This window comes from Pomacea canaliculata, linkage group LG2 (genome assembly GCF_003073045.1).
Source record: "Pomacea canaliculata isolate SZHN2017 linkage group LG2, ASM307304v1, whole genome shotgun sequence".
NCBI classification, from domain to species: Eukaryota; Metazoa; Mollusca; class Gastropoda; order Architaenioglossa; family Ampullariidae; genus Pomacea; species Pomacea canaliculata.
In genome coordinates, this window is record NC_037591.1 from 2,739,464 (window position 1) to 2,759,317 (window position 19,854).

Genomic DNA, 19,854 nt, shown 5'->3' on the forward strand with positions numbered 1-19,854 from the left:
AAATCTCTTGTGTTGTTGCCGAGGGTTTAGGAGGAATGCTGGGATTGGGGATGCTGGACTACCTGGCTCCAATATTGCAGACGAGAGCATTTGTCGGCTATTGTAGTCTGCCTGTGGTTGCAGTGTCTTAAATAATTATTTGTTTACAAGGGGAGAGAATGCGCGGATAATCTTTGGCTGTTTGTGCGTTTGAGGGAGGGAGGGAGGGTTACATGAAACCGTTCACACTTTAAGGCATCCAAAAACACTCATCCTTCGAAAGACCTACACCAGTCCTCTTAGAATTAGATATACACGAACGAACGTACATACTCACACTCACACACACAGAGTAAGAGAGGTTTATCAGTCTGTCAGGAGGATTAATAAAGGACCCTCGGTGTTTTCCCTTCTGTTTGGCTCGGCCTTTGCCCGCTGTCCCCACCTATTAGTGCCCAGTAAATATTAGCGGAGCTGTCTGCATGTTTCCAGTCTCTCAACAGTAGCAGTGACAGTAGTCCAGCACTACCATCATCAACAACAGACAACAGAGAGGATGCTGGGACGGCGCAGCTGAAACCCTCCATGATTTGGGGAAAAGGATCTGAGAAATCCGCCTGTTTCAGATTTTCGGAAAAAAATATGCAGGAGGCCAAGCCCTCAAGCCCTGCCACAGTTTCAAGAGAAGGCCAATAAAAACAGACTTTGGAAAGAGGCCAGAGTTCGCCATCAATCTTTGAACATGCATGGGGAGGGTCCTGGAAAAAGACATATTAGTGCTTGACTGTTGAGTCACAGTTTAGCAGCATCACGGGGTGGGAAGAAAAGGATCTGATTAAAAAGCAGATATCATGATATTGAGAAGGTTCTTGTATGCATCATCAAAGGAATGAAATGCAGTGTAGTCTCTCAAGTTGTCAACAAGTCCACCACGGGCTAAAGTCTGGCCAGGATATGTAAATATGTAAGTTCACATTAAACAATCAAGGTGCGGAGTCAAGACCAGAATTTTCTTAACTTTGCCAAGAATTTCGGTAGTGTACATGTGCTAATGCTAATTATTTCTTCGATAAGATATAACAAGCAGTCAGTGCCCGATGCTAATTTTGCCCGCAATTCGTTAGCAATGCCAATCATTAATTTATTTTGATTCTACAGTTTACCGGTCATCGGGTAGTTTTCACTCTACGCGTCAACGGAAACTTGTAATGGCCATAAGAACAAGAAAACAGCAGAACAAAGAGAGCAGACATGAACAATTCACACTGAAAACAAATCCTAAACACATAGCAGTTCAGTTTGTTTAGCAGCAAAACTGTCAACCCTATACGGGTATCCAATAGTTACACCTCGTACAGTAAATATTTAAAGACTAATTAAAGGCAGATCCTGGGATCGATATGGTTGACATCGGTTTCCTATAGTTACACCACGTGTGAAAACATTTAAAGAAGAATTAAAAGCGAGATGCGAGGATCGATACCCGGCAGGTATTTGTCCACACGCATTGTTTCTGTGCACGTAGTGTGATGGAGGCTGGGCGAGAGGACAGATCCATTCTGCGCATCGATTACAGATCGGTTTTGGCGCTCGGTGTACAGCAGTGATTGAGCACTGAGTGTGTGTGTGCGTGTGTGCGTGTTTTTGAAATGTAGTTTCCACCCTGAAGTGGTTGTGCATGACAGCACGTGCGCGCATGCGCACTCTCTCATTCTTTCACCAACTCACTCAATCGCTCGCTATCTCACTCACTCACTCACTCACTCACTCACTCACTCACTCAAGCAGATAATGCTTTAATTCAGTTAACGGGATGTAGTTCGTCTGCCATAGGTCAAACACAACTCATGTCATCGTCGCATTTAATGTCAGATTGTGGGAGGAAAAGTAGTGAAGTGAGGTGAAGGAGGGTTTATCTACTACAGGTGTAGGACACAGAAACGAACGGTATGTCATTGTCGGGTGGTGTACGGGGTGTGTGTGGCTAGCAGTGTGAAGAGAAAGGTATAAAGGAAACAACAGGAGATTATAGATGATGTTTGTGTCCTGATGTGAGATGGTGATGTGGGAAGATCTACTGACAGGTTGTAAAACAGGTGTCACATCTAAACAAACATTACGGGTGCCCGAGGCGGGATCTCAACCTCAGATATATCAGATATATCCTTGGGGCAAGCGAGTTATTTTATTTGTTATTTCATTTCTTTGTTTCTCTTATTAATCTTCTGGAAACATCGCAACATGTATCTACCGACAATGGAAGTTAAGAGTCGTACTTTCAAACAGTGATGTTGCCGAGGGAGCTGAAACATTACACGCGGCTGCTGCTGCTGCTGCAAAGGGCGGCGGCTGCCGAGGGCTGGCATCACTGGAGTAGCGCGCCGCATCACTGACGCTTGCTGTGGCAGCCGCACGCGCTGCGAACGTGGCGTGCGCAGTGGAGACGGCGCGATCGTGTGAACGCCAGTGCCCATCCTGTGGAGGAGAGGGTTCCATCATTAAAGTTGGAGATGTTCATGCTGCAGCTGCAGGAAGAGGTGCTGGATGCGGGTGTACTTGTGTGTTTGTGTCACACCGAGCTCTAAGGAGGTGTTGTCGCGTGAAGCATCCTGCACGAGACGTCTGGAGGCTGCGGCTGTCCTCATCACTTGGCCTCGACAAGCGCCCGGCCAGCTCCTGTAAGTCTCACAAGTTTTCTGAGAGTTTTCTTCTCTATTGATCACAGTTTAGGAAAATGGCTTCCCGTCGTAGTTTACAGCCGGGATATGTACAGTGTAGCTTTACAGTTTGACTTGCTTCATCAGGAAATGTATCGATTGTGAACATGAACATTCGATTTTGTGATTGGCAAAGGTCACACAGATTTAAGTTTATTCCGCTCACTAACTTCAGGTCCTCAACAAGATTGCAATAAAAGTTTTTTGTTTTCCTATTCCGCATAAATTTTCCAGACTCGGCCTCCTGTTTTCGTTCTGATAAATACGCATTTAACTGTTATTATTATGGTATATTTCTTTTACAGTATTTCAACAATATTCACTTCTGGTATTCTGCATTTATCTGTCTTTTATATATAACGATACAGACTGCAGCGCATATTACATTTTCGCATTCAATGAGCATATGTTAGCACCAACCATACAGTCACAAGTATCTTTATTTTCCAAAGTCTCATCAATTATTTCATTATTGTGATTGCGTGGAATTTCCTTTCTTTCACCTTCCTCCTTCTTCGCTTGTTCTCGCTTCAAATGTCTTATTGATTGCTGTAAAGTCGACAATTTTCTCGAGGTAGCTGTGAATGGGACAATGGGGTACACTTGCTTGATTTTCACAATTGTGTCTATGTCTGTAGACAAACCCACTGCTTTAATTTCTCTGTAATCTCACTGTAATTGCGAGCAAGCACATTCTGTAGGCAGACCACAGATGTCAGGACAACTTGCGAAGACGATTAACAACACCAAGAGCAGCTAAAATTAAGGAGAAGTGTTTACATTTACATCTGGGCCCCTTGAGGGAAAGGAAGTTTTTTTTGCATTAAGGTAATGTTTTTAAAAGTTGAGAAAGAGCTCAGGAGTTGAATGGCTGGAGGAAAGGTTCCGCTTGACATGCAGGTCAAGTGAGGAGGACAATGGATGCTGGGCGGAAGAGCCAGGACCAGGACAAGGTAACATGTTAAACCCATCAGACGTGGTTGGGTGACATGCGAGACCAACTAGACACGGCTAGGTAACATTCCATGAGTAGCAAACAATCTGGGAACATGCTAAAGAAAAGTATTTATCCATATCCTGATTTATTCACTCAGAAATTTGCAAACAAATGAAAACAATAGAAAGAATTGAAATCAGAGAAGTGGGTATCGGTACAGGGTTCCCGTAATGAGGTGGAGAGACTTGAGAAGGACAAAGAGATTGCAAAACTCAAGACAAATAGCTGTGGAAACTCAAGATAGACAAATAGCTTCGTGAAATTCGAGACAGACCATGGGATGAATACATTAAGTGGCACATAACGGTTTGCATGCTGCTGAGCTGTAAGTTTTATAGAAAAGTGTTCGCCACCATTTCCGGACACCACTAGCATCCAATGACAAAAGTTTGTCCCCATTGTGAGACCATGTTGTTTGGTTGAGTTCTTAGCCTGTATGGTTGCTATGTTCACAGTGAAAACCGTGTGTTCAGTTTTGTCTGACACGCTGTTCACAATAAACATTAAACTGAACTTTGGAATCTGACTTTTCAAATCTTTGGTCATGAGGGTATCTGAACTGTAGACAGAGGTCTCTGCAAGCTTTGTGCTGTGAATTGTAGATGAGAGAAATTGTTTCAATGTAGATTTGTCAACGACAGGCGTCGACATTATTAGTTTAAAAATAAATATTGTGTTAAGGTGTTGCCACGTAAACTGATGTGGTGTCTCATATTCTTTCATATCTAGGGACTCGTTGTGATTCATGGCCTCTCACCTATCTCTCTAAACTATCGGTTTTCATTACTCACAGGATAGTGTGAGGTGAGGTGAGGTGAGGTGAGGTGAGGTGAGGTGAGGTGAGGTGAGCTTTGTTTGGCTTCAAAAATGTTTAAACAGAAGCCCACGGCATTTTTCGAGTTGCTTTGTAAGAGAGAAATATTTTACTCCTTTTTCTGTTATGACCGACTTGTCCGTCATTTCACACTTTCAGTTGAAGCTAAAAGTTCAAGGCCAGTGCGTAACGCGATTTGAGACGCGCATGCGCGGACAAGGGCACGTTCCGCTGACGTAATGGGCGGAGAGGACAACTGCCGTCGTTTTTACGTTGGCAGTAGGTTAAGGAGGTTATATTGGGTTTAGTCTGTTAATGTGGGCAGTTGCTCAGGCTTCCAGCTTTCCGGTCGTTCATCGTCTGTTAACTTTTCTTTTCTTTTTGTCTTTCACAGTTCGTTCAACGGATGCTCTTGTTTTTAACCTCCTGCCATTTTTTTTTGTCGTTTATTCAGTTTTCGGTTTTAACTTCTTAAAGCAGACAAATGTGTTCGTGAGCGCGCGCATGCACACACACACACACACACAGAATGACAAAACTAAGATAGTCTGTCTAACTGTATTGCTCTAGGGAGAACCAGTGCTTGCTATCTTTCAAAGATAATTTATTTTCCTTACTATTGATGAACTTAACGTAGCTCTTGACATGTCTCTATGATGACTTCCTTCCTAAAACTAAGCTCCATACACGACCTACACTCATCTACACGAGTAAACATATATATATGCACACAAGAATCGACAATACGTTCCATTTTCTTAAATCCTTTCTGCTTAGACAGGCTGACAGTTGGACACGTAGACAGACACGTAGACGGCCATGTCACGTGATAATAAATACACAGTTGGGATCAGGCTTTAATGTCTATGTGCGTGTATGTGCCCTGCATGGTATAAATCTCGATGCTCCAGAAGGTCCACACGAAAGGGGATTTTCAGCTCCCTCCCTTAGCCTCTATGTTCTTCTTAAAGCTAAATCCAAATCGACTCGGCTGCTGTTGTCAGAAAAGGGAACAGGACACGAGAAGAACAGTCCTCAAAGCCTCCTTTTCACCACGTCCATCATGCTGGTGTCCGGAGGAGGAGCGGAGAGATGAAATGGAGGGCGAGGAATGGACGGTGGGTGTGTGGGTGGGAGGAACTAGGTGTGTATTCGAAATGAGGTCGTGAGGCGTGTTCATTGTGGACATGTGTGGACATGTGTGTGGATGTGTGGAGATGTATGGATGTGTGGACATGTGGACACAATATTCTGTGTCCAGCTCTACGGCGACCACTTGCTACCAGGGTTACCTACCTTTCTCGGCTTTACTCCACCCGGCAAAAACAACTCAGAGGGTGTCAAATAAGACTTTCAATCCCTCACAAAGGGCTTATGTTTGTTCATCCTTTTAGAAAAAGGAAGAAATGAAGGAAAAAAGTATTCAAATACGAAAATTAAACAAAGAAAGATAGGAAAAACATAAAGAAACAATGAAAGAAATAATGGAGGAAAGAAGGACGAAATGAAAGAAAAGACAAAAGGATAGCAGAAAATAAATAAATAAAAGGAACACAGGCCAAGCAAGACAGTAAACAAGCAAAGACAGGTAATCAGAAAAATAAAGAAGACTGAGAAGATAAGGAAACGGAGCGAGAAAGGCAGACAGAAACGCCGACACAGCAAAGAGAAGGAAAAAAAAAATAAAGAATGAAAACAAAAACAAGTAAAAACAAAAACAAACGCAAATGACAAATATTAACAGAAAAAAAAAATCAAGACACGATAAATATAAAGAGGAAGTGTTAATAGAAAGAAATAAATAGAAAGAAGAAGGAAAGAAAAGATGAAGAGGAACTCTTGAATAGCTTAAAACATCTCTTAGAAGTCTTCTGCTAATGATTGATCTGTCGGGGACGAAGAGAAGGGACGAGTGTGAAGCCCAGTTATTGTCGATGTCCTACATCCACTGCTGACATCGGTGCAAGTGTTGTCTACAAGGAAGACCTCAGCTGCGGCCTGCTGGCCTGCGTGTAGCTTGACCCTTGACCTTCTCGAAGCATCCTTAATGTTGCACAGCTTGCACCTTTCGCACACCACGAGTGAGGGCAGGGTTTTCTTTTCTGATGCTCGCTCCCTTTTGAGTTTTGTGTGAAGAGCTTTCATGAGACAAGAACTTCTGTCCTTCCCGTACTTGATGTGTCATTCCTTCAGCCAACCGCTCCTTCGGTCTTCCAGTCAGGCAAGTCCCCGAGTATTCGGTCAGTGAGTTTGACTGACCAAGAGGCAGACGGACTGTCCAGTTTCTTTTTCTCCTTCATATATATATTAGAGTCCTCGACGAGTACCGCTATTTCGCTAAACAATTTTAATTTTCAAGTACATTCCTGTCCAAAGCGTGAAAAGTTTTCTGCACGACAGTATCTCAGACTTTTATGTGAACTGGTTTCAAGAGTTCAATTTGAGAAATGTAAGTAAAAATACTAGAAAGTCCGCGAAGTCTAACGAGCACATTTTAAAAAGAACATATTCTGTGCCAGAAACTGGTCATCACCTCACTGATCGAATTTTGTTTCAAATTTCACTTGTCGCCTTCAGCAGTCTCGCATCTCTTTTACATTATAAGAATATGTAATTATTATTTGCAAGAAAAGCGGCTTCAAAAAAATAATTAATATGTTGACGGAAAAAAACTGGTTTCTGCTCACATACTGTGCGCACAGGTTGTCGCTGCTCTCACGAATGATCAGAAACATTTCCGCTCTCTTCACGGTCCATCGCCGGTCACGTGGCTATCATTTGCAGGCTGTAGAAGTGTGTAAATAGTCCGACCAGCTTCTCGACTTTTTCTCTTGGCTGTGTTTACCCCTATTGATCCGACCTCAGCAACCTGTGAGCGCTAAACAGGTCCAGCTACCGGCAGTCTCCTCCTAGAAGATGTAGCTTCTCACAACACCGCCAGGCGCGCAGGGGCTGCTGGGAGGACACAGACTCGCTGTGGCAAAGCGCTTCAGGGAAACGGGATGAGGCAAGTCTCTCCAATCATCCCCACCATCCTCATGATGGTCCGAACCCTGAGTTTGTCTAAGTAATATACATGGTCTGAGGCAAGGTTACAGCGGAGAAGACAACTCACTGTTCTGAGTAAATAAAATAAAATAAAATAAAAAATGCTGCTAATCTGAAGGTAGTGTAGGTGGAGTTGTGCTTTGGTCAATGGATGACTTTGATAACTGGTTCAATGCTGTTTATCAGATTATATAACTTTCATTTTAACTGTTAAGTGGATACAGAAAAGAAACAAAAGTAGAAAACAGAGTTCAGAGAGTGAAGGGGGTGAAAAAAAATTGGGGATGAGGGTTGTGGGAAAGACTGGACAGGGAGTAAGAAAATAGAGGGAGAGGCAGACAAAGACAGAGACTGATTGATTAATTGATCAATTTATTCTATGGTCTTTGGCCTACAGAAGAGTAGAAATAAAACAATGTACAGTCAGAATAACGACACTCAGCAATAACTGATCAGGGAGGTAAAAGTACAGTCTTCTTACATATCCAAGAAGATATTGTAATATTGTAATAAATACTGTAATAAATATATACCAGCATGACTTTCGGATTTTAAAAGCACAAAATAGATACAATGTTTGTTGACAGAGAGAGAGAGAAGGGAGAGAGATTAGTGTAAACAAGCGAATGTGAGAGAGAAAGACATTCTATAATAGAACAGCCATGTTGTTGTTTAGTGCTGAGTCTGACTCACGAGCTCAGTGTCTTCACTGAGCTTCATACGACGAAATAGAACTGAAAGAAACGAGAAAGAGCTTCACCGTCTCTGTGTCTGCAGCAAACTCCCTTTCCATGTTTCCTTTTCACAGATGCTAGTAAATGTCGAGCCAAGCCAAACCAACAATCGACTGGTGTTATGGTTTGGGACTTTCCGCCTGCAGTAGTCCTACTCGTAGACGTATTCGTATTCGTTAAGGAGCAGGCTTTGGTTGGAGTTGGAGGAGACACAGTGTCTCCCTCTGTCAGCTGGGGTCCTGTCCACCTAGTGGCGTACATGGGGTCGTCAGAGTGTGGCCATTACCATAACTGAGTTTGTACCTGTGAATACGTGCATGCGCAAAGAGGAATTTCCGGCAGCTACGCACGACGAATGTGAAGAGCGTCCATCTACTTCTTTAAGTCGACATTCAAAGGCAGCTTCGTAGACTGCGAAGACTTGGAGAAAGTTTGTGAGGCAGAGTTAGGCACAATACTTTAGTCTGTCTTCACAACCTCACGAGGCACTTATGTGAATAGTATTCATTGTGAGTCTGGAGGACTCCAGTGTCATTCTGATGCGGCCAAAGGAGACACGGAATATCTGTAGAATTATTTTCATTCTTCTAAAAGGAAAAAAAAGTAGAATCTTTTTGCTGTGGCTAAATTAGACATGAAATATTTGTAGAATGATTTCGCTGATCCCTAAGGAGAGATAAAGTGTCTAAAGTATCACTTTACTATATATCTGAAGCATTAGTTTACTATCCACAAAAAAAGCTAAATCCAACCAGGAACAAGTTTCATGTGCCAGGCGGATGACAGACGAAAAATGTGTTTTGACTTTTTGTCTGTTGACATGACGACGCTTGTAGTAACGGCTCTGTAGGGGGCGCCACCTCATGGGCGGACAATAGGCTGAGCTTCCGGAAGGCCGCTTTAACATTTTTTAAGTGCCACTCCGAAGAGTTTTGATCACAAGTATTCATTAGAGATAAAAATTCTCTGAGCAGCTGGTACCCTCAGAACCACGAAACGGGCTGAAAGACAGCAAAAGCCTACTTTCATGGAAAGCAGTTGAGGTGACTCCAAAGTCAAACATGGAGTATCAGCAACTAAGAATCTGACATACATGTATAGTGCAGGCATAGCTACGGACTGCATAGTGCATAGTGCAGACGTAGAACGCACCGGCACGTGACGTACTACGTGATTCAGACTTGCTACATCTCGCTGGTCCACTACGGTAATTTCGCAGTTCATAGCCTTCATTCCAAGCAGTTGAGGAATGTATTTCTGGAGGAAAATTGCGGTGGCAGCGAAGAATTCAGAACTATCATTTTTTCTTTTATTTATTTTCGTTTCGTAGTCTCCCCTTCCAATATCTCCTTCCCATCATCTTCACTGCCATTTTCTATCGGAATTCTGTAAATCAAATTAAAAGCGATTGCCTCAAAAATGGCCTCTGAAAAAGTTTCTAAAGTTTCTTGATTCAAAATAAAAACCAGATCTTTTAAAATTGTGTATGTCGGTACGTTTGTGGACTGAGGCCATTGGACAACTCATGCTTGTATCCTTCCCACTTCAATTTCAGCACGCTTTGTTACGCACCGAAGTATGCGGATATTTTCGTAAATATCGAAAAAAGAAAGAAAGAAAATAAAAAAAAGGAAGAAAGAAAGAAAAGAATGAAAAAATAAACAAGAGGAAAAAAAAAAAACATGACAACTACATTTCCCTTTAGGGGTTGTAGATTTTTCTTTTATGGGTTGTATATTCATAAACAAATCGTGATCCATCTAATCTGTGTATATATCATTTCACGAATGCGGTAAACAAGACCGTTAAGACCTTACTTTAATTACAGTTATTACAGGATATCTCAAACCACGGAGAATTTGTATCATTGTATAAACAGGAAATATTACCAGGAATGTACTTCTGGGACCAGACTCAGCTTTTTGAACTTCCGTGACACAAACATTCATGTCTGCCATGACTGGGCTGCTTGTTGACATTAGACCATGCTCCAATATTTCTGTAGCCAGGTCTTCTGGACAGCTACCAAACTATTGGAGGGAGGTACTACTTCCACTAAAATAAGTAAAGTTCCCCTCTTTGCGAGCAGCCAACCTTCACACATCATTCAGACCCTGAAGTACACCGAGGACCTCATTAACACATGTCCACCAGGTCCAGTGGAAGCTCCAGCTGACGAAGATCTCCCATCAGAGACAAGCCTGACATGCGATGCTCCTATTGGCTGTGATCGTGAGTGGATGTCCCAATGGGTGTGGCTTTGATGAGGAAGACAATTCATTAACTTGCTACATCTCCCATTAGTTGTGGCCTTGACCAGCGAGATTTCCCATTGGCTGTAGCCTTTACAAAGCCAGCGAATCCCTCGCCTCCAAAGACACTTTGATCTTTGTGAGTGCCGATGTCTGAAGGCGCCTTTCTGGAATTGGACCTCTTGGAGACTTGGAGTGTTTCTGGCATCAGACTACCCTTTCTCTACAAGCAACCTTTGTAAGCAATCAGAGCTCACACCAAGCCAAGACTTTTACTGTCAGCAGGTGTCTTTCTTGAATGTTGAATGACTTTTGTTGAGTAAAGAGATTTTTTATGTCCAACTGCTTTAACCGAATATACATAATAACTGTTTATACAGGTTCTTCGTTCAACTCCTTTCCTTCTCCTCTTGGTCTTCCTCGACCTTTCACATTTTCTTCCTCCTCCTCCTCCTCCGTTTCTCCATACTGTGTGGGGGAAAGGGGGGTGGGGTAGGGGGCAGCTGAGTCAGCAGCTACAGGAGCGGTTGTCCGGGTATCGACTGGGGATGTTAGCGAGGCGACGGAGCAGAGATCGAAGGCCTAATGTTAGGGTGTGCAGGCACGGGCCTCTTCAGTAATTACCTAGCTAGCTTTCCAGACTTTTTCGACCATTTTTCAGAGAAGAGAGACTGCGGCAAGTGAAAGCCCTGCGGGGAGGAGGGTTAGGGGGACTTGGAGCATGTGGAAAATTTGCTATGTGTAAATATCATAGGAGAAGATGTAAAAACTGAGCCAGTGTTTGAGTAAGCCTTTTCTTTCTTCGCGGATCGCCTGGCAATCAATCGGCCCAGCCTCGTGTGTTTGAGCTGCTTAAACTGTTTCCGATGGAGCTGGTCTCGGAAAATGTTAGCAGCTCATCGCCGGAATCGTCTCCGGGGTTCTCTTTACATGTTCTCGGTGGGGTGGGAGTGGTGGGAGGTCACGACGCCCCTGACATCTACCAACGGACTTGCACATCCACAGCGATGTGGTCTTCATCGCCGGTATCCTTCCGAGGGTGTAAGAAATGATGCGATGTCCATTTTTCCTGACATTTTTATGTTTCTGTTACCTAAAAAACACCTAGAAGGTGGCTAATATCAGTGTTCACCTGACTGTTCATATTTTCACCACATCTACCTGTTAAGTGACTTTTTACCTGACAGGTGTGTCGGGGATGTCGTGACGAGCAGAACAGATGGTCTTCATTTACCCAATGAGGACATGCATGTCAGTTGGTCGCTGAATTTGCTCTTCTTGCTGTACTGTCATAAATAAATGTCTCTAGAATATTTATAAACCTCCAGTTGGAGTATACCATGAGCAGGGCGAATATACTATTTTACATTTTTTTTGAAATGCCACGTCGTTATGGCGGTTAAAATAACATTTTCCACATTGATATTTTAATGCTCGGGTGCTGGATTACAAAAGGGCTGCAAGTCTCGATCTCCTAATTTATTTTATTCTTTCTTCCTGCCCATTGTTATTGATATCCATTCTGTAAGTCTTCCACGTATTTTACTGTGAACTGTCATTGAACCTTACAATTTCTGCAAACTTACATTTATCCTCCTATATTTTATGGAGCTGATTATGAGGAAGAAGAAAACGTATGGCTTTGTTAGCGAGCGCCCTCTATCACTTGATTAGCCTACTTGTGGGGGCTGGCCGTTTGAAAGCCAAGGTGGAGCTGGGCTGTTCTCCATCCCTCCTCCCACTTTGCATTGAACTTCTTTATCACCGCCTTCAAGCTAACCTTAGATGTAGGGAGGAATGACGACTTTTGCGTTAAGGTAAGTGTAAGGTAAAGGAGAGCTAATGCAAAGTGATAAAGGGACACATGGACAGGGAGGACAGATGCAACCATCCAACCAAACCAACCAACCAACCAACCAACCAACCAACCAACCAAACCAACCAACCAACCAACCAACCAACCAAACCAACCAACCAACCAAACCAACCAACCAAACCAACCAACTAAGCCAAACCAAACCAAACCAAACCAAACCAAACCAAACCAAACCAAACCAAACCAAACCAAACCAAACTAGCTATCCAATAAACAAATACTCGACTCAGCGTGGATCATGAGGCACACGCGCTCTCTAACCACGAGGCTGCCACGCATGTTAAAGATATGAAAACAGTCCTCATGTAGTAAGTAATTGAAGTAAGCGGATGCACCCCTAACACACATTGTAAATGATAGCCACCATTTTCTGAAGCAGCAGGAAATTAAGGGGCATTGACTTAATTAGCGGGAAATCTCGCGTGTAGACTTAAATTGTGCCCCGTGCTGGGCTTTGGAACCATACATCAGCGCACAAGCAGTTGAAGTGATTTATTTGGCAGTTTCCTTTCTTAAAGGCTGAATATACGGCTTCTACCCAAACTGAACAAGATTGCAACAAAATGGCTCGAAGTAATGATCCCTAAGACGCTGTGATGCGGAACATGATTGGGTGTGTGTGTGTGTGAGGGAAGGAGAGAGAGAGAGGAAGAGCGAGAGAGAAGGAGGGAGAGAGAAATGTGGGATGTCCATGGGCCGCTAGTTAGAGTTTTTGCAGAAAGGTATGTGGTTTCAGGTTGAGGACGATTTAGCTCAGCTCTGGATGCATTAAAGTCCTCACACCCGGATCCAGCAAAATCGCACAGCGCAAAGGTCACCAACTACAGTCTATGTCAACTGAAAGCCTCATGACCACCAGGACCGTTCTCTCGGTCAAAGTGGAGTCTGCTGGCTTTGTGTCACAGAACAAGTCATGTCACAACCAAACTTACACTGCATTCTAAGTGAGAAGGGAAGGGCTGTACTTATAAAGGCAGGTACAGAAAGTTGAAAAGGAACATTTTCGATCATTGAGTCACCAGAGTATTAACAGCGCGGAAATGGGGAAAATCTTTGCAATGGCGAGCATCTACAAGTCGATCGCCATGCATGTGAGTGCCGCCGCGGCCTCCGAAGTACGCTTGCTCTAACCTTGTCTGATCGAAATGGTAGACGTCTCGTGGTGGTCAAATGTAATTTAAGAATCACAGAACTGTGCACTAAAGCGTACAGCCCGAGTTATAGGATCTTTCCCCCGGGCGGGACACAGGTTCTTTTTTTTTTTTTGGGTGGGGGGCTGGGGACGCCGCAAAAGTATCAGCCTTCACTGAAGTCCTAACCTTAAAACGAACCCAACGCCAAAGCTATCTTAGTTATGAATGTCGAGCTAAAACTTTAAAGTTGTCTATCGTGTATAGTCTATATTGTGGCAGCATAGACTGTCTCGTTTGAGATTTTGACAATAATTATAGCAGACCTTCGTATCTATTGGTTCCGCCTTCGCAAAAATTAACCAACCGCGGACCGGAAACATTCTGGAAAAAAAAATCCCAGAAAGTTACAAAAAAGGAAACTTGAATTCTCCACTCGCCCACCACTATGCCATGCTGATGTGTAGGAAGTCCTCCTGTAGTCCCCCTCCATCCCCCGCCATTTTCACCCCAGTCTCGTGTTGCTGACGTGTACTCTGTAGGCAGAAGTCCAATGATTGCGTCTGTAAAGATCATGTGCAGACTTTTTGTTCTCATTATTCGTCAAAAATGCAGAAAAACAACTATTTACATAGCATTACATTGTATTACGTATCATAGAAAATATAAAGATTGTGTAAAGAAGACGGGTAGAAATGAGTAAATGAAACCACCACGCCGCTTCATGACACTGGATTCTGGTCCCTGCGGTGTGTCTTGAAACCAATCCTCAGCGGACACCAACAGCCTTGTAATTATTTCTTACAATCGTGGTCCTGTACGAGCCCAGTCCCATGTGTGCTTCTTTTTAACTTCTGTCAATGATTACTGTCATTAAACGCAGCCTGGCCCCACGAGACAAAAAGTCTTTATTAAGGCATACAAGTAGTTTTGTAGTTGACAATACAGAAAAATAATGTTTCCGAGAATTACTGTGCACATCTGAAGTATTTAAAACAACATTGACGGCTTAGTAGCTACACACACGTAAACATTCATTGTAAACAATGTTTTAGCACCTGGCGTGACTGGCGACTGTCTCCCCTGGTCTGTGGCTGTCAGGTATTTACACGACCTGTCGGTGTGTAGTCTTTATGACCGACACTGCTGGACACAACAAAGCAAATTTCTTTAAAAAACAGAAAACCCGAAATTATACGACAGGCCAGCAGCCGAACACAAACACTGTTGCAGAACACTAACATGTCCTGCGATAGGGACCAGGGCTGTGTACGATGGCCATCACGACTTCTCATTTCCCACCTTTGTAAACAACAGGAAACGGTTATCAGCTCCTCGTGAAAGGACTCGATCGATGGTGCATAAATGAGACGATTTAGACGATGTCTGAAATATTTATTACGGCCATCAAAAGCGCGTAATGTCGGGCGACTAGATCAACAGCTGCGTAAAATAGCCGGTCCCGCCGCTCTGTACAAGGGAGAGAATATTAGAATTACCGCCCCTACCTGGCTTCATCTGCACCAGATGATCACTAAGGGAGCCTGCTATCCGAGCTTTTCGAGTAGCCAAACTCGCCCACTACCAATAATTGAACTAATTTGTATGTATTTATTAATAATTAATTAATTTTGTTAGTTTTTGTAACAGAAGAGAGGAATTGACTGAGCGATTGTGGGTCAGCGTTCTCTCTGGCATGAAAGTCTCGGTGTGCACGCACTAGAGCATTGCCCGCAGTCCGCAGGCGCCTCAAAAAAAAAAAAAAACAACAAAAAAACAAAAGCAAAAAACAAAACACAAAGAAAGAAACAAACAGAAAATAAAAAAAACAAAAAACCAACAACAGCAAAAAACAGTGATCCTTTTCTTCAAAAAATATCTCTGCTAAATTATCCTTCATCTTTGCATTAGGGGAAATATCCTCATTAGGACCATTTTTTCCACCTTCCTACCTCCGTCATCATCATCATCATCATCATCATCATTTAAAGACTGCAGTGTATTGATTTTGTGACCTTTGAGATTTCTGAACTCCGTGCACGCCCAGCGCGAGTGTTTTTCGCACCTTTTCCGCTTTCTAAGGATTTCAAAGGACGCCGCTTAGCTCCCCGGAAGCGCTTTCTCCAAAGGAAATCCCTGAAGCGCCGACGCCAGACCAAAGCCTTTCTAAGCTCGGATGAGAATCACGACAGCAAGACGAGAGAGAACAGTACGAGGAGAGAGGTGGATGGGCAAGATGGCGTGACATTCTGTAATAATTCTAACCTCGCCGTCCAGATGATTCTGTTGAGGGCAAGGGATGGAAGGAGATTCTCAAATTCGTGAAACAACACGAGCGGAGTTTGCTTGGCTTGAGATTTGATTGCGGACGTTAGACGCCGATGTTTATTCAGGTGAGAGAGGGAATAAGCACACGTGATCAAACCTATTGAACATACAGAAGATTAAAAATAATGGAATTCTTTGTCCTCGACGAACTTGGACAAAGCTGAACTTGATTTACTTGGGACTAAACTGCGGATGCGGAAGCTGCCGGTTGAGTGAGAGCGTGAGAGTGTGACTGAGTGAGTATAATAAAGAAGATATTTAATAAATATTTAATTTATAAAATTGTTTTTCGTAAAACGATTCATTACGAGACGAGAATACTTAGAGATAAAATGATTGGCTTCTCTGAAGTCTGTGTTTTGGAACCATCAGATCCTGTAGCATCTTCTGTTGGTCTCTGGACACACCTTGGAACATTTTTGTCTTTAGTTTGGGACACCGTGGGTATTGAACAGGCAAGACGAGACTATCTGCTCGTCTCTTGAGAACAGTCGCGACCATTTTCTTCTTTGTCGATTCCCTCACTTCGATTCTTCGAGAAACACTGTAATTTAATTGGCAGCCTGCTGGAGCAAAGGTGGATAATACTAGTTATCAAACCTCTACACGGCCTGGCACAGATAATAATGTCAGTAAACTTGTATATTTGCCTTCCCACAATGCCAGCTGTGCCTGACATTAGAGAAGGTTAGAGAAGGGTGGCGGGGTGGGATGGGGATGGGGATGCAGGACGGAATGACCGCAGGTCCACATAGCCCACTAATCGTGGCCTTATTGCCAGCTGCCCATGCATGAAGCTGGAACTCCAACTCCCCCATTGACAAGTCTGTGCTGCTTTTGTTGTTAGGTAATAAGCAAGGCAATAAAACTTGCCATGGTTGCCGCACTCGCAGTATTATGATGCTTGCCTAAACATATGAAAGTCACGCTTGACTGAGTAAATGCTCGCAACATTTTTTCTCCAATAAAAGCAGCAGAAATGTACTTAGTGTTCGTCATGTAGTAGGTTGTTGCAATGAATGCAGTTTGCTAGAGAATGTGTTGGAGTCCCACTGGCAGCGGGAGGGTGGATCCATGTGGGCGAGGGTTGAGCCTCCGTGTCCTCTTGTGGGTGAAAAATAAAAATGTTGGAAGTCAGCTACAAGTCTTGCAATAACAAATGTAAAACAGCATTTGCAATGCATTGAGCCATGTGCGGTACATTACAATTGTCCTTAGCAAGAGATTTCGGAAAACATTGTATTATGTTGTTGTGTTCTAACTTCTCTTTCTCTCTCCAACACACTCTCACGCATACACACTCACTTTTCCTCACTCATTTGCTCTCTCAGTTATTCACTCTTCCTCTCATTTTTTTCTTTTGTTTATTTTCTGTTAATTATCCTTCTTGTATTTAATCAAGAGCTGAGCATGTCTTGACAGGAGAATTTGTTTTATTGAATTTGAAGACACGTTATGCTAACCCTGTATTCAGAAGGACCAGGCGCTTGAAATCGTTTGTGCCGACAGATGCTCAACTGCTGTCCAGTGTGTGTGTGTGTATGTGTGCGTGCGTGCGTGCGTGCGTGTGTGTGTGTGTGTGTGTGTGTGTGTGTGTTTGCCAACCTGGTGAATAAGGAAACCTGAGATTGTGGAAGATGGTTTGGACGATTCTGCTTATAATGACGATGGTCGAATCACGATCTCGTGTGATCTCGATTTTTTTCGTGCTTTAATTTTCTCCTTATATTCAAGAGGTCTTTCTTTTATTTAGCCAATGCGTTGAACAATCGTTGTAGTGGGTGAAAGAGCTCCCATCTCGATCGACTCTTATTACATCCCAAACCTAAGATCGGGGAACCATGAATCGACCATCCAGTTCTGTGTGCTTGAGGAGCAGGGTCAGTGAGAGGGCAAGTTGTGTTTTAGTGATAGATAATGACATTTCTCACAAAGTGTCGGGTTTGAGAAGAATCGTTTATTTGTAATCACATCTCCGAGTCGACACGTGAAGCTCGCCATGTTGCTCCATCGAGTATGTGCAAATCCCCGAAGCCCGATGGCTGGCTGGTGTGCATCCCCATGTGGCAGTTGAAACTCTTCACATGGCCGCTGTGAATGGCGGTGTCGCATGGTTATCGTCGTTGTGTGGTTTTGAATTTTCCCTGAACCCTAGCTTGGCCTGTTTCAAACCCGCCTGCGAGGGTCGTCATGAATGAATGTTTTTATTCACAAAAGAGTTCACAAACATGAACCTTCCAAGAATCGTCAAGAGCACCTGCCGTCACGATCCTAGTTCGGAAATGGTCTTCAGATTTACAACAGCTTTGAAGGATAACACAGAGGCAAAGAATGTAAAGAGCCTTCCTGCCATTCTCCTCTTCTCCGCAGGCAGGTGCGATCTGGTCTGCTACATTGTCTCTTAGACCAAACATCTAGTCAGTAATGGAAAAGTTTGTGAGTCAGTCACCATTCTTACCTGCCATGCATCTGTCACACTGACAGGACACAGGTGCAAAATCCTCCATGGAATGTCGGCTACCACACTCCCCCTCTCCTCCCCGCTTCATTCTGTCAAAATAATGGCTGTCAAACGCTGCTCATACCCTCTTCATCTCATTTCCCTTTCTGTTCTTTCTGTGCTGGTGGGACCAGCAAACTCTTCTGTCTTCTGTCAACGAATGCTTTGTGCGAGACCCGGGTATACAGATGCATGAGCAAGATACGGGTATACTGTAGACTCCACCCTATTATTCATCTGTATACGAGATATGGGTATACCAAAGACTACATCTTATTGTCGATTTATGTACTTTGGCGGAAATTGTTGGTGGGCCGGTAAGTCGGTTATTGCCATGAGCAAGTGGAACTCAATGTAGGTCTCTGATCGGTTAAAAAGCGCAGCCATGCGGGTATCTTTCCACAGCTCTAATCTTTTCCTCCTAAAGCCACAAATATCCTTTCTCTTTCTTTTCTTCCTTCATTTTGTTTCTGTTTTCTTATTTCGCATAGTGTAATATTGATTTACGAGATGTAACAAAGGTAAGAGGAAATAACGAACGAGAATTCATAATCCAAAATTGCATTCTCGTCTCCCTTCACCTCCGACTCCGGATCCCACACAACACCCACGTGGCCTGGGAATAAATTCCAGGGCGACTCCAGGGACCAGTTTGTGAGTGGCATTTATCAGCTTTGCCTTTCTTCCCAAAGCCAATTCATAAAATATCCGCCTGCTTTAAATCAGGACTACACGGTTTTTCCATACTGCTGTAACCAGTTTTTTTCCTTCTTTTTTCCGAAACTTTTTACCGTTTCACTGGATATCCTTGTTCTTGTTAGCCAGAAATGCAGTAACACCAAGTCAATAGAACTCGTTCGCCAGACTAAACAAAAACAAAAGAATTAAGACAAGCCAGTGTATTATGTTTCTATGCCATTAGCTGGAGTTTGCTGCGCGGCACTTGAGCGAACGAATAAAGTGGAGAGTTGGAGGGAATAAAATGGCGAGTGGAATGGAATAAAAGGGAGGATCTAGTGTCAAGAAGTAAATGTGGCGTATCTCTTTTATCGGTCATCAGCGTCCGGCATCTTTTATCTTCTCCTCATCATTATGGGAATGGCTTTTGTCGTCTCTCACTCTCATGAGATGTACTTTTGGAGGCAAGAAGCGAGGACAGCTGAGGGCAGGTCTGGAAGGAAATGGCTGACGTCCATCAGCTCGCTGTGTCTTCTTGGAGAGTGCAGCTTATTCCGCCTTGTAATCAGTTGAGACTGGTCTGATGCTCATGTTGCTGATATCCCGATGCCCTGATTTCTTGTTAACAGTTTTTCCTTCGAACTTTTTTCTTACCTTCTTTCTTTGATTCTTTTATATGTTGCGTAGATTAACGAAGTCTCTGGTCACGTGTTTCTTTTTTGAATATTTACCACGTGTTGCATCTTTTGCTGTCAGTTTCTGTGAGAACTGATAGACCTCCGTCCGTTCCTTGATTACATA

General features: G+C 43.3%; 1 protein-coding gene across 1 annotated transcript in view; it reads left to right on the plus strand.

The window, feature by feature from the left end:
- The first annotated feature begins 2,347 nt into the window (after positions 1-2,347).
- The window catches only part of LOC112557696 (cationic amino acid transporter 3-like), a 32,718-nt gene continuing 15,211 nt past the window's right edge, over positions 2,348-19,854 (plus strand). Inside the window, 1 exon segment of the mRNA XM_025227695.1 lies at positions 2,348-2,657. The gene's annotated coding sequence lies outside the window, so the exon portion shown is untranslated.